At 29.8% G+C, this 12,264-nt stretch overlaps 1 protein-coding gene across 4 annotated transcripts in view; it reads left to right on the forward strand.

Annotated features, from left to right (window-relative positions):
* Positions 1-2,192: 2,192 nt before the first annotated feature.
* The window catches only part of LOC112597750 (pyrokinin-1 receptor-like), a 65,903-nt gene continuing 55,831 nt past the window's right edge, over positions 2,193-12,264 (forward strand). For all 4 annotated transcript variants that reach the window (XM_025343936.1, XM_025343935.1, XM_025343937.1 and 1 more), the window contains exon 1: positions 2,193-2,328. The gene's annotated coding sequence lies outside the window, so the exon portion shown is untranslated. The remainder of the gene's footprint in view (positions 2,329-12,264) is intronic.

Below are 12,264 nucleotides of genomic sequence, written 5' to 3' on the forward strand. Positions count from 1 at the left end.
AGTACATTAATATACTTTACATGAAAAGTTACATGAAGAATAAATTAATTTAATTCTTAGTTAGTTAGTTATTAAGAATTAATTATTATATAATTATTTGAATTGGTGTCTACTTTATGTCGCGTTGGTTTAAGTTTTAGTTAAGAATATAGAAAAAACTTCTACTGTTGCTCGTATAGATTAAAACCTCTTTTACATTTTGATTTACTTCCTGGATTAACGACCCCCTGTTATTTTTATTTTTAACCTTTCGCATTTACAACACCAATAAGTTAACCTTGTTAGAAATACATAAATAGCGTTTGTTATATGAGAACCCAAAAAATCAATAGCAAATATTTAATTGAAAATTATCTATGTATCTAATTATTTTACATACTCAATCAACAAAACTAATTTTAATTACATCGTATGATATAATACGTCGACAAACATTTTCAAAGATGAATTTGATTAAAAATGAAAATTTTGGTAATTAAATCTAGATAATATTGTATTAATTGTGTTTATTGGTCCAATGCCGTGATTTCCATTGAATAGGTATATTCTGCGTGCAATTATAATTAATAACGTATAGGTTTATACCAATATTACTGAGAGGACTTGAATTTCACACTAGAATTCTACTCTGGTTTTTATCTTGTCAACATCATAGTATTTGCTAATAAACACTATTAACAATATAATATACACAGTCATTGAAATTGTTTGATGTAAAATAATCTTAGAAAATATTATGCTATTATTAATAATCATGTATTTCTAGCATAATATATCCATCAACACTATATACGTACATGGTGTTTTAAAGTATTGTTTATACTTTTCTATTTGTATTCATCATAGTATAAGTTGTCAGAAGTGCGTAACACATATAATTGTATACGTGCTCAATAAAACTTTCTTTTACACGAGATCAAACACGTATAGTTATAAAATCGTCATTTAGTACTGAATGCACTAGGATAATTCACTTTGATTCTAATTGAGAAAAAAAAATTATGGCAAACATCTATGTCTTACACATCAACAATGACGTAGCAAACCATCAGTTTAATTACTTTTCACACTGTAACATGGAGCGTAGGTCTTCGGTTATTATTGGTACTTATTTTTTATCAGCTAACTTATAAAGATAATCTATAAAGAATAGCTCAATTGGTTTTTCAGTGACATTTCATTTTTTATTTCTGCGAAGAGTAAGTATAATAGAGTTCAAGGTGTCAATATATTATACTATTATAGTATTATTTCATAAGTACGGGCATCAATTTTATTTAGATATCGAAATAAGCTCACATAACGTGTACAGCGAACAAATGTATGAATGATCATAATGCAAAAATTTCATGTTGAAACCAAACACGTCGTCGTGTAGGTATAAAAAATATTGTACTTTCAAGATGTTTTTATTACAGCAAATTTAAGGTCAAGTAAAACAAGAAATAATTATATTATTTATTTTATTATAAGACTAATAATAATAATAATAATATAAGTATTGTTACTATTCGTTTGATTTGAATAAATGTGTGCTTATATAAATATTTTTTTTTAATTACCATGTCATATAATACGTACATAATTACGTATAAATATATGATTTCACAGTACGAATTGTACAATTTATAATTTATATATTTATAAATAATTATTGTGACCGAAGATTAAATTACGTACTTTTGAAAAATAAAGGTAAATTAATAATATAGTTAAAAAAAAAAAAAAAAATTGACATACCTTTAATGTGGTTGCAGACAATCTGCATTAACAATAAATTAAAATATTTTTTGTTTTAGTCTTGATTAAAAACAAAACAAAACAGTTAAATCGCACAGATCGTTTGATTTCTCGTGCAAACTTTCGAACACAATCATAATATCGCTCATCAAACTATGGTAACAATATTGTTATAGACATTTTCCACCACAAATATCTATATTTTGTTTCCCCTATAACCTTGTCTACAGCGGTCCGCCGGTCAAGGTCGATCCAGAATTATTCAAAACAAATATTATTTTCGAACACACTCCGCGGACCGCCACAACAACTCCGACCGTTTATTATAATAAAGATGATGTTAACTGTCTCCTCCTATCTGTCCGATTCGCACACGTGGTCTCCGGCGTCGGCAACGGCTACTATGGTCACCGACCGACCGCTTGTGCTGCAGTCGAGCTTGAGCGCCGCCGTTCATGTATTTCGTATACAGTATGATTCGCACGCGAGAGTCGTACGGACCATCGTTCGGTTGTCGTAAGTCTAGCCGACGTGTACCTACCTATAACTTCGTTTTTGCTCTGCTTCAATGAATGATATACCTTAGCCGTGAGTACCTACTGTTATGCTATATGCGGCGATCTTATACTATAAATCGTCTAATAAGAATCAATAAAATTGTTTAACATTACGATTTACCTGTTCGGGCCATTAACCTAACGGCTGTAATAATTATTATTGATGTCTGTTTACGTTGGTCGAAAACGCTTGTTCATAAATAAAATAAACCTTCATTCGATGGGCAGTAGTAATAATACTGTACATTAATACATTAATTTGATTTAAATGTTTGGTCTTATAAATGTAGTTAATATTTTTTATTTAAATTTATAACGAATTTATTATACACGTTAGCATATAATAATCAAACATTTCATACTACCTTTATACTTTTATTACCTACTGGGAAACAATTATACAATTATTCGGGTTTTGCCCGCGAATACCGTTTACGGGAAAGTATGGTATTGGACGTAGGGTTGGAAAAAACAGTTTTTTTTTTATAATAATGCAAAACAAACGTTTTATTCATTCAAAACGCTATTTATTTTTTATTTTTTTAAACGTTTTAAGAAATTTATCAAAAATATTTTTTAAATTTATAACAGTGTATTGTTTTAAATATACTACATTGGAAAATTATAAAATAATATCATTTTTATACTATCTACACCATAAATGTATGTACTGTGACCTAAAAAAAAATGTGTATTTCAAAGAAGAAATTACGATACGATTTTATGTTTTTTTTTCTAAGTTTATTTATAAGATATAAGAACCTAACCTAACCTAATCGCCTTGTCTAAAATACATTCTAATCTCAGAAATACATAGTGATCATCAAATCAAATCTATAAAAAAACTTTGAAAACTATACAATAATTATCAAATTTATTTAACCTTGATTATATTATTTACATCAGTAAGACGTTTTTGTTTTCATGCTATAACTAAAAGTTTAAATACTAATCAAGCCAACATTTTTTTTCGGACAGGCAGTTCAAAAAAACTTTATTCACTAAAATATTGCCAAGAGAAATATTCACTTTCATCAAAGAATATTTTACGTATCTACTATCTAGATTATAATTGAATTGCATATCTGTACTATCATTTTTATGTTTACAATTATGTTTTTTTCATCTTTATTCACGTCCAATCATGCGTTATCTATAATTATATTTTTTTAAATTATATTTTATATTCTTAAATTATTTATCTTTTTCAATTATTTTGTTGAATTTAATTTTTAATCTGATGATACGTGATTGATATCAGTAATCTATATTTCTTTGAAACTATTTTATCTAGGTATTTAATTTTTAAATTATACCATAAAAGTACAAAGCACACTGTTTATATTTTCACAATTTTTGGAGTACTTATTTATTTATTATATAGTTTTATAAGTATTTGGTGTTTTAAATGGTGAAGTTCTTTTTGATATTGGATACAAGCTTTTTTCAGATGATTTAACATCAATTTTCAATTTAAAAATTTACTATATATATTGTGTACATTTTAGTTTTTTTTTTTATTGATCCAATAAAAAGCCCGACAACTATGGTCATTAGCTACAAATATGCAATATACAATAGTTATTTACAGTTTTTAGGTATTCTTATATATAAATTAAGTATTGATATTGAAATTACATAATAGGTGAGGTTACATAGTGTACAGTGGGGTTAAATATTATTATATTAAATTGTAAAGGCCTGTCGATTTCAGGAATTTTATTAACTTAGAGTTTTCTTCAGTGTTGGGTCCCAGTGCGGTGTCCAGTGATGAATCTAATCCGATGATTTGACGATCGCGTTGGAATTTTAGGCATTCGGTTATGATGTGTTTCACAGTTAATTGGACACCACAGACTTCACACGAGGGTGGTTCTTCCCTTGCCATTAGGTACCCGTGCGTAAGTCGTGTGTGTCCAATTCTCAATCGGTTTAGAACCGATTCTTCTTTTCTTTTTAAAGAATTGTTAATCCACCTGTTGGTGCATCTTTTTATAGTGTTGAGTTTGGTGTTCTGTTGTTTCCACGTATTGAGCCATTTGGTATTAGTTATGTGATCTATGTGCCTTTTGAGGTCGTTGTAAGAAGGACCTCCTATAATTGCTATTTTTGGATTGGTGGCAGCGATCTTGGCCTGTTTATCGGCTGATTCGTTTCCTTCGATGCCAGAGTGCCCGGGGACCCACATGAGAATTATTTGTTTATTTTTGGATAGGGCTTCATTTAGATTGTTTAGTATTTTTATAGCGATGTCTCCGGGATTGAACTGGTTTTTTATACTGTTGAGTGTACTCAAGGAATCACTGAGTATTATATGCTTGGAATGTTCATCGTCTATAACTAATTTGATCGCCTCTAGTATCGCTATGGCCTCGGCCGTGTATATAGAGCATGTGTTAGGTAACTTCATTAATATGTTTTTGCGTTTGAGTATTATTGAGATTCCTACTTGGTCCTGTGTTTTGGACGCGTCGGTGTATACTTCTTGATATTCTTTATAATTTTCTATTATATTAAGGAAGTATCTTTTGAACATTTCTGGGGATGTCTGTGTTTTTAAGAATGCACTGAGGTCAGTATTTATTTCGTATGGAGAAGTCCACGGAGGTGTGGTCGGTTGATCTCTTACAATTAGTTGCTTGAAGTCAATGCCGTATTTTTCTAATTGATCATATGATTCGCTGTCTTCAAGTGGGGGGTTAATATTGTTTGATCTATAGTATCTAGTTATGTATTTAAGTGATAGGTCTTTTCTTTTAATCTCGGGTATGGGTTCGCCGGCTGTATTATAGATACTATAGATTGGGCTACTGCGGAATGCGCCTATTGCTAGCCTGAGCCCGGTGTTGTTGGTGCTGTCTATTTTTTTAAGAATGGATTGTGATGCCGATTTGTATATATTTGAGCCATAGTGTATTTTCGATTGGATAATTGATTTGTGGATTTTAATTAGTGTTCTGGATTCTCCTCCCCAGGATGTGTGTGAAAGTATTTTTAGAATATTTAATGATTGACTAGTTGAAGATTTAAGATAGTTTATATGTGTTGTCCATGTATGTCGGCAGTCGAAGAAGATACCTAGTATTTTGACTGATTTTTTAATGGGGATTTGTTTGTTGTTGAGTGTAATTAAAAGTTCACCAACTTTTTTCTTTTTAGTGAATATTATGAGGTTTGATTTTGTTGGTGCGAAGTTAAAACCTGTGTTTCTTGCCCATTCAACTAAATTATCAGTGGTTGTTTGGAGGTGATTTCGTACTGAGCTTATATTGCTGCTGCGACATGAATAACTAAAATCGTCGGCAAATAGATTGCATTTTGTGGGTAGCGAACAGCTTTGGGTTATATCGTCTATGGCTAAGAGAAATAGAGTAACAGATAATGCTGAACCCTGTGGTACTCCGTTTTCTTGGGTAAATTCTTTGGATAAATGACCGTTTGCTTTAACCTTGAATGTGCGATCTTTTAAGAAGTCGGTTATTAAATCGAGTGTCTTTCCTTGGCATAGTATTTGATTTAGTTTGACTATGATGTTGTGTCTCCATGTACAGTCGTATGCTTTTGAGATGTCGAGGTTGACTAGCCCCATTATCTGTTTATTTTTAAAAGTCTGGTTTATTTCATGGTTGATTTGAGTTAGGTTATCGATTGTGCTTTTGTTTTTTCTAAAGCCGTACTGATGTTTGGATAAGTATTTATGTTTTTCTAGTATCCAAGTAAGTCTATAGTTAATGACTTTTTCCAACATTTTACACAAGGTGTTTAAGAGCGTTATTGGTCTGTATCCATCGGACTTAAACTTATCTTTTTCAGGTTTTGGAATTGGTATTACCGTACCATTTTTCCATGTACTTGGCCAAAAGCCTTCAGTGAAGATTCGGTTGAATAACGTTAAAGTTAATTTTAGGGCGTTTGGCCCGAAATTTTGTATAAAAATGTACGGTATGTTATCAGGGCCGGGGCTATGACTTTTGCATTTTGTTAGAGTGAATATAATTTCTTCCATAGTGATTGGTAGGTTTAATTGGATTTGGTCTATTTGGTTTTGATCTAAAGTGTTAGGAATAGTTTCTTTTTCTCGTTCGTGTTTGTAAGTTTGAAATTGTGTCGTATAATTGGCATTACTGCTATTTTGAGAGAAATATTCCCCCAATTGATTTGCTACTAGTTCTTCGTTAATTAGTTCGTCGGTGTTCGTATTAATCAGATTGATTTTTCGATTTCTATTTAGTCCTTTAAGGGATTGGATTTTATTCCATACTATTTTCGTGTCGGTTTTTTCATTTATGCTGTATGTAAAATTTTCCCAAGATGTCTTTTTGCTGGTTTTTATCAAATATCTGGTTCTTGCTCTATGTTTTTTTAGTTCTATGAGGTCTTCTTGGGTTTTGGAGAGTTTGAATTGTTTTAATGCCTTATATTTATCTTCAATTGCGGATTTTATTTTCTGGTTCCACCAGGGTACTTTGGGCTTCCTGTTATTGGTGGTTGATTTGCCTATTGTTAGATTTGCTGTTTGTTTGATCGAGTTGGTAAACGTAGTTACTAGTGTATTGATGTCTACTGTTTCGACGTCTTTTATATTTTTAATTTCCTCTTCCAATAGTTCTGAGTATAGTGACCAATTGGGGTTTTTTAAGTTCCACCTTTCACCCGTGGTGGAGTCGTTGGTCCGTGATAGGTATTTAATGATGATGGGAAAATGGTCACTGCTAGTAATGTTTTTGTATACGTTCCATTTAAGTCTTTGTGCTAGCGCTGAGTTGGAGAGTGATAAATCGATGTTGGACATTAGACCGTTTGCTATGTTTATGTGAGTGGGTTCGTTGTTATTCAAAATTACTATATTATCATTATCCACTGATTTGTAAAATTCTTTTCCTCTCCTGTCGGTACTCATGGATCCCCATGAGGTGTGGTGACTATTAAAGTCTCCGGTGATAATGAAGGGTGAAGGTATTTGGTTTAGAATATTTTCTATGTCGTTTTGTGTGAAATCTTGTTGGTTAGGAATATACATGTTGCACACGTTTACTTCTAGCTGACTTAACTTGACTGTTACTGCTGTGGCTTCGAGGTGCGTATTTATATTGATAATTTTACAGGGATATTCGGATTTTACGTAAATTGTTACACCTCCACTTGCTCTAGCCCCGGTGGTTCGGTATTTACTATATCCAGTGTAGTTTGGTAATTTTCCTGGGGTGTTGTATTTAAAGTTTGTTTCTTGTAGACATATTATTTCTGGTTGGGTTTCAGTGATAATAATTTTTAGTTCATCGAGTTTTTTAAAAAAACCATTAAGGTTCCATTGGAGTAGTGTGAACATCTTAGAAAAAATAAAATAGCTTATATGGGTTTTGTATGATTTTCGGGTTACGGTTGTTTTTTGTAAGTTAGTGTTTATCATTAGTTTTCATTTGAGTCCGATTGGATCGGCTCTGTTATGTTTTGGGTATCGAGCGCTCTAAACATTTTGTTTGCGATGCGAGTGTAATTATTTTTAGCTATTTTCGTGGTGAGGTATGGCCTAGTAGTTTCGATTATCGAAATTATTTCATCTCCATCGATACCATATTCTTTTATAGCATTTAATGGATTGTCTTGTTTAAGGATGTTTTCTATGATGTAAGTGAATTGGTCGAATGATATGTTAAATTTTGTTTTATCTTCAAAGAGGTGTTTAATAGGTTCCAGGTGTGTATCCAAATGTTCTGAAAATCTGTTTCTTGAAGTGGATCGTGACCTGTTTTCTGGGGTATTTGTAGGCTGTTTTGGATCTGATTTATTTTCTACTATTATCACTTTTTTTGGTGGTTTTAGTGATGCAAAGTTGTCTTGGCTTGTATCATTTCTGGGGCTAGGTGGATTTGAGGATGATGTTGTGAAAGATGCCGGTCGTTTAAGGTTTGGGGTTCTTTCTTCCATTATTTTGATATTTTCCAACCCGGGACTCATTGGACTTTCGTCGGAATGAGGGCTTGAAGGGGGAGGGATGTCTTCAGTCAACTTAGCTGGTGCGTTTGTGTTGTTTGTCCAATTGGTTTTGTTAGTATTTTGGTTTGTGCTTAAATTGTCTTCAGTGTTGTTGATGTGTTTTTTACATGAAAGAGTGGTGTGACCCGACGTTTTGCATGTAAAGCATGTTATTTTATCGTCAGTAAAAAATAACCTAAACTGAGTTTCATTGTGAGTGATTAATAGGGACCCAGGGAGTTTATTAACATCATTGTCATTTATGTACATTTGTCTCCGGAAACTTAAAACATGTTCATATCCTGCCATGTTTACCCCGGCTCTAAGGTAATTAATCTGGGATATTGGTATTATATTGATACTCTGTAGTGCAGAGAGGATTTTTTCATTTGGAATGGATGGACAAACGTTGGAGATCACTATTCTTTTGGATGGGTTTATAAGTCTTCGTAGTTGAATTTCGTTTCCATTGATTGTGATAGACTTGGTTATTTCAATGAGCGAGTCCACAGTATGTTTGTTGTTAAGAAATATACAAAAACGGTTGTTAGAAATTCTAGATACGAACAGGATGTTCTTTGGAGTTACTATTTGGCCGATTGCTTTTATATACTCTATTTGTGGTATTCCTTCGATGGAATTAAACAAAATGGCTTGGTCTCTTTGAGGGTTACTTTCTTTAGCTGTTGCGTTAGCATAGTTTAGTGTTCTATTAGATATGACTGTTGATATTTCAGATAGTGTGGGACTATTAATTACGGTTTTATTTATGTGTGTGGTGTAATCTGACTTTTCGCCGTCCGATATTTCGTTGTTATCGGTGTTAGTTGTTGTATCGTACATAACGTTTGCTTTATCACGCCCCGTGACGGGAGTGCGTGATCCGCCTGTATCGAGGTTTTTATTTGGTGGGGTGGTTGATTTGGTAGTGATTGTTTTTGAGTTGAGGTTTGTTTTAACATTTTGGGCTGTAATTCCACTTAGAGGTTTGGCCCGTTGAGACGATGTCGGCATATAGCCTGGCCGTCTATTGTTATTCATTATACTTTATTTTGCTAATGATATTATACAATAACGATAAGGAACATATTACCTGTACGCCGAGCGTCGATGATCGTCTTAATTGCACAATGCTATCGGGAGCTGATAAAGGCGCACACGCGATCAATGAATTAACACACGTGCTTCACTGTCGGGAGTTGGACACGTACTGACATTTTAGTTTATTTCAAATAAAAATACCATTTTATACAAAAAAAAAAATTTCTTTTGAATATTAGTTTACTAAAGTTCTCAAAACACCGACTAAAATACTTATTATCGGCATGTTATAATATTATATCCTCATTTAATTTTAATATATTTTAATCAATCAACTCAACACAATATATGCAATATTATAAACTTCATTATAATTATTGTTGAATCAAATTATTTACATCTATACGTTATAAATTCAAGTATCATATATATTTTAAACTCATCTTAACTATATTTGATATATATTATTTTTTAGCTGTATATCTTATTATGCTAAATTCACAAATTTAACTGCATAATAAATTGTCTACTCTATTTCTAAAATTCAGAACAAAAATGTTGTATGATAATCAGTAATCAGTATTTTTTTTAATGTACAACATTTTTCATTTTATGCAGGATAAATTATATATCGTACTTAAATATTGGTATATTTTTAATAATTTTAATAATAGTAATTTAATCAGTAGTCAATAATAACTACCATAAATAAACAATATTCAATTTTTGTGAGCCAAAATTAAATTCAAGCGTGAGATTAAGTATAAAGAGTTGAAAAAAAAAAATGTTATAAGCAACTTTCATGTCTTAAAAAATATGTTGATATAACTTTTAAAAACAGTCCAGTAATTGTTCAGTCTATAAGGACAAACAATTAAATATTCATTTATATAATATTATATAAATATATAATATATATTTATAAATTTTTAGACATTATACGTATAACTATAAAATATTTTCTCTTTTATTAAACTAGATAATATTTTTAAATTGAATTCATAAACACAATTTTTTTTTATAGATATTCGAAGTTCAAATTTTGACAAAATTAAATACTTAGGTACCTATCAAAAAATAACTTTTTAGTATTTACAAACGGTTTTAGTTATTTTGTTTAAATTCAAATAACATTAATTTCAGCAAGGTTTTGAGACTTTTGATATTATACCTACATAGAGATGTTTACTATCGTCTATGTACAAAGAAATTCTCAAAGCTATTATACGGTCCATTGATCATAACAATGTAGTTAAAAGTTACTATATTCGAAATTTAATATTCTATATAGCAGAGCAAATATTCGGTTTATAAATTAAATATTTGTTGCATTAACATTTAACATAATAATAAAGCTATATGTACCTATGTTATTATCCTATAAAGTATAGACGATAAACTCAGGAAGTGAGTGAGAGTATGATTAAGCAATTAATTTCTATCTTTTATTAGAAGGGTGATTTTATTTGAAATATTTAATTATATTATGTAGAGTAAAAAACAAACTAATTCTAAACTCTTCATTTTAGTCATACATTTTCTTATTAATAATATAAAATATGAAAACATATTTTTCAGAATTCTAAATTTAATAGTACATTTTTTATTTAAATAAAATATGCTAAGAAGGAGTAATTAAAAGAGAATTATTACTCTAATGAACAATTTTTAGAGGTGGTAATTTATTTAAGTTGAAACTAAACAAAAGTATTTTAGTATAAATAGTTTTTAGAAAGATTTATTAATTATTGAAGATTATGCATCATAATATGTGCATATTTTTTGTATTGGAAAGTGTGTTACAATGTTGATATAGTTATTATTATTTCTATGATTTTGATAATAATATCATGTTTATTACATAATGTATCTAATGCATATCAGTGACGTATTAAAAAATGTTTTCGCGAGATCCAAATAATTTTCTAAACACTATGACATACTTATGAATCAATATAGAAAATTGATTATCCTTAAAACCATTTTTTAAGTTACTTTAAAAAGTTAGTTTGAAATACCTTAGTGAAAATATATTTATTTCCTTACATCCAACATCAACTATACATTAGAGCGATGAACATACCAATTTTTTTGAGTGAAACCGTGGAAGGTGAATAAAATTAAGTAGTACCATTTCAGTAAATAGCCTAGGAATAACATTTATGCTGGGTAGAAATGTATAAAAGAACAACATTTTAAAATTTACATTCAAATATATTCATTGATACGACACTATATGTAATTATTGTAACATTACTAATCAACTATTAATAAATATTTCAGAAATCAGAATAGGTATAATAGCCTACATCTTAGTTTTTTTTTTTTATTATTATTATTTTTAATAATTTCTTATTGTTAAAACTTTTTACACTGATTTTGTGAATTACTATTTCATTTTCTTCTTTTTATAAACTCATTTATTGAGACAATTAATTTTTTTTTCACTAAAACTTTACGTATTTTAAATCTCTTAGTGCATTAAATCACAGCTCTGTTTATAATAATTTAAATTATTTCCCCGTTATATATGTTTATACTTAATTGAAAATCTTAAACCATGCGATTTACATTTTCATACAATACATAAAAATATTTATGTTATTAATATACATTGACCGTGTATAATTTTGATTACATAATATCTGTTGTATACCTATTTATATCATTAACCATTATAAAATTCAAATTTTCGACGTTATAACAACTGAATAAGGATTACCAATCATAATATATTTGAGTTAATTGCAACAGTGTCCGTACAATTTAAATATTTTAAATAAAATCCATCTTTTTCATGAAAATACTAATATTCTTAGAAATATTTTTCATAGATAAACGCAAGTATTAAACACAATAACATTTATGGAAAGTCATTGTATTTTTATGATGATATATTTTTTTAGGTTTTTAATTTTTTGAATGACAGTTAACTAAATAGTCTTTTCGA

This window comes from Melanaphis sacchari, unplaced genomic scaffold (assembly GCF_002803265.2).
Source record: "Melanaphis sacchari strain LSU unplaced genomic scaffold, SCAv2.0 Contig43_pilon_pilon, whole genome shotgun sequence".
NCBI classification, from domain to species: domain Eukaryota; kingdom Metazoa; phylum Arthropoda; class Insecta; order Hemiptera; family Aphididae; genus Melanaphis; species Melanaphis sacchari.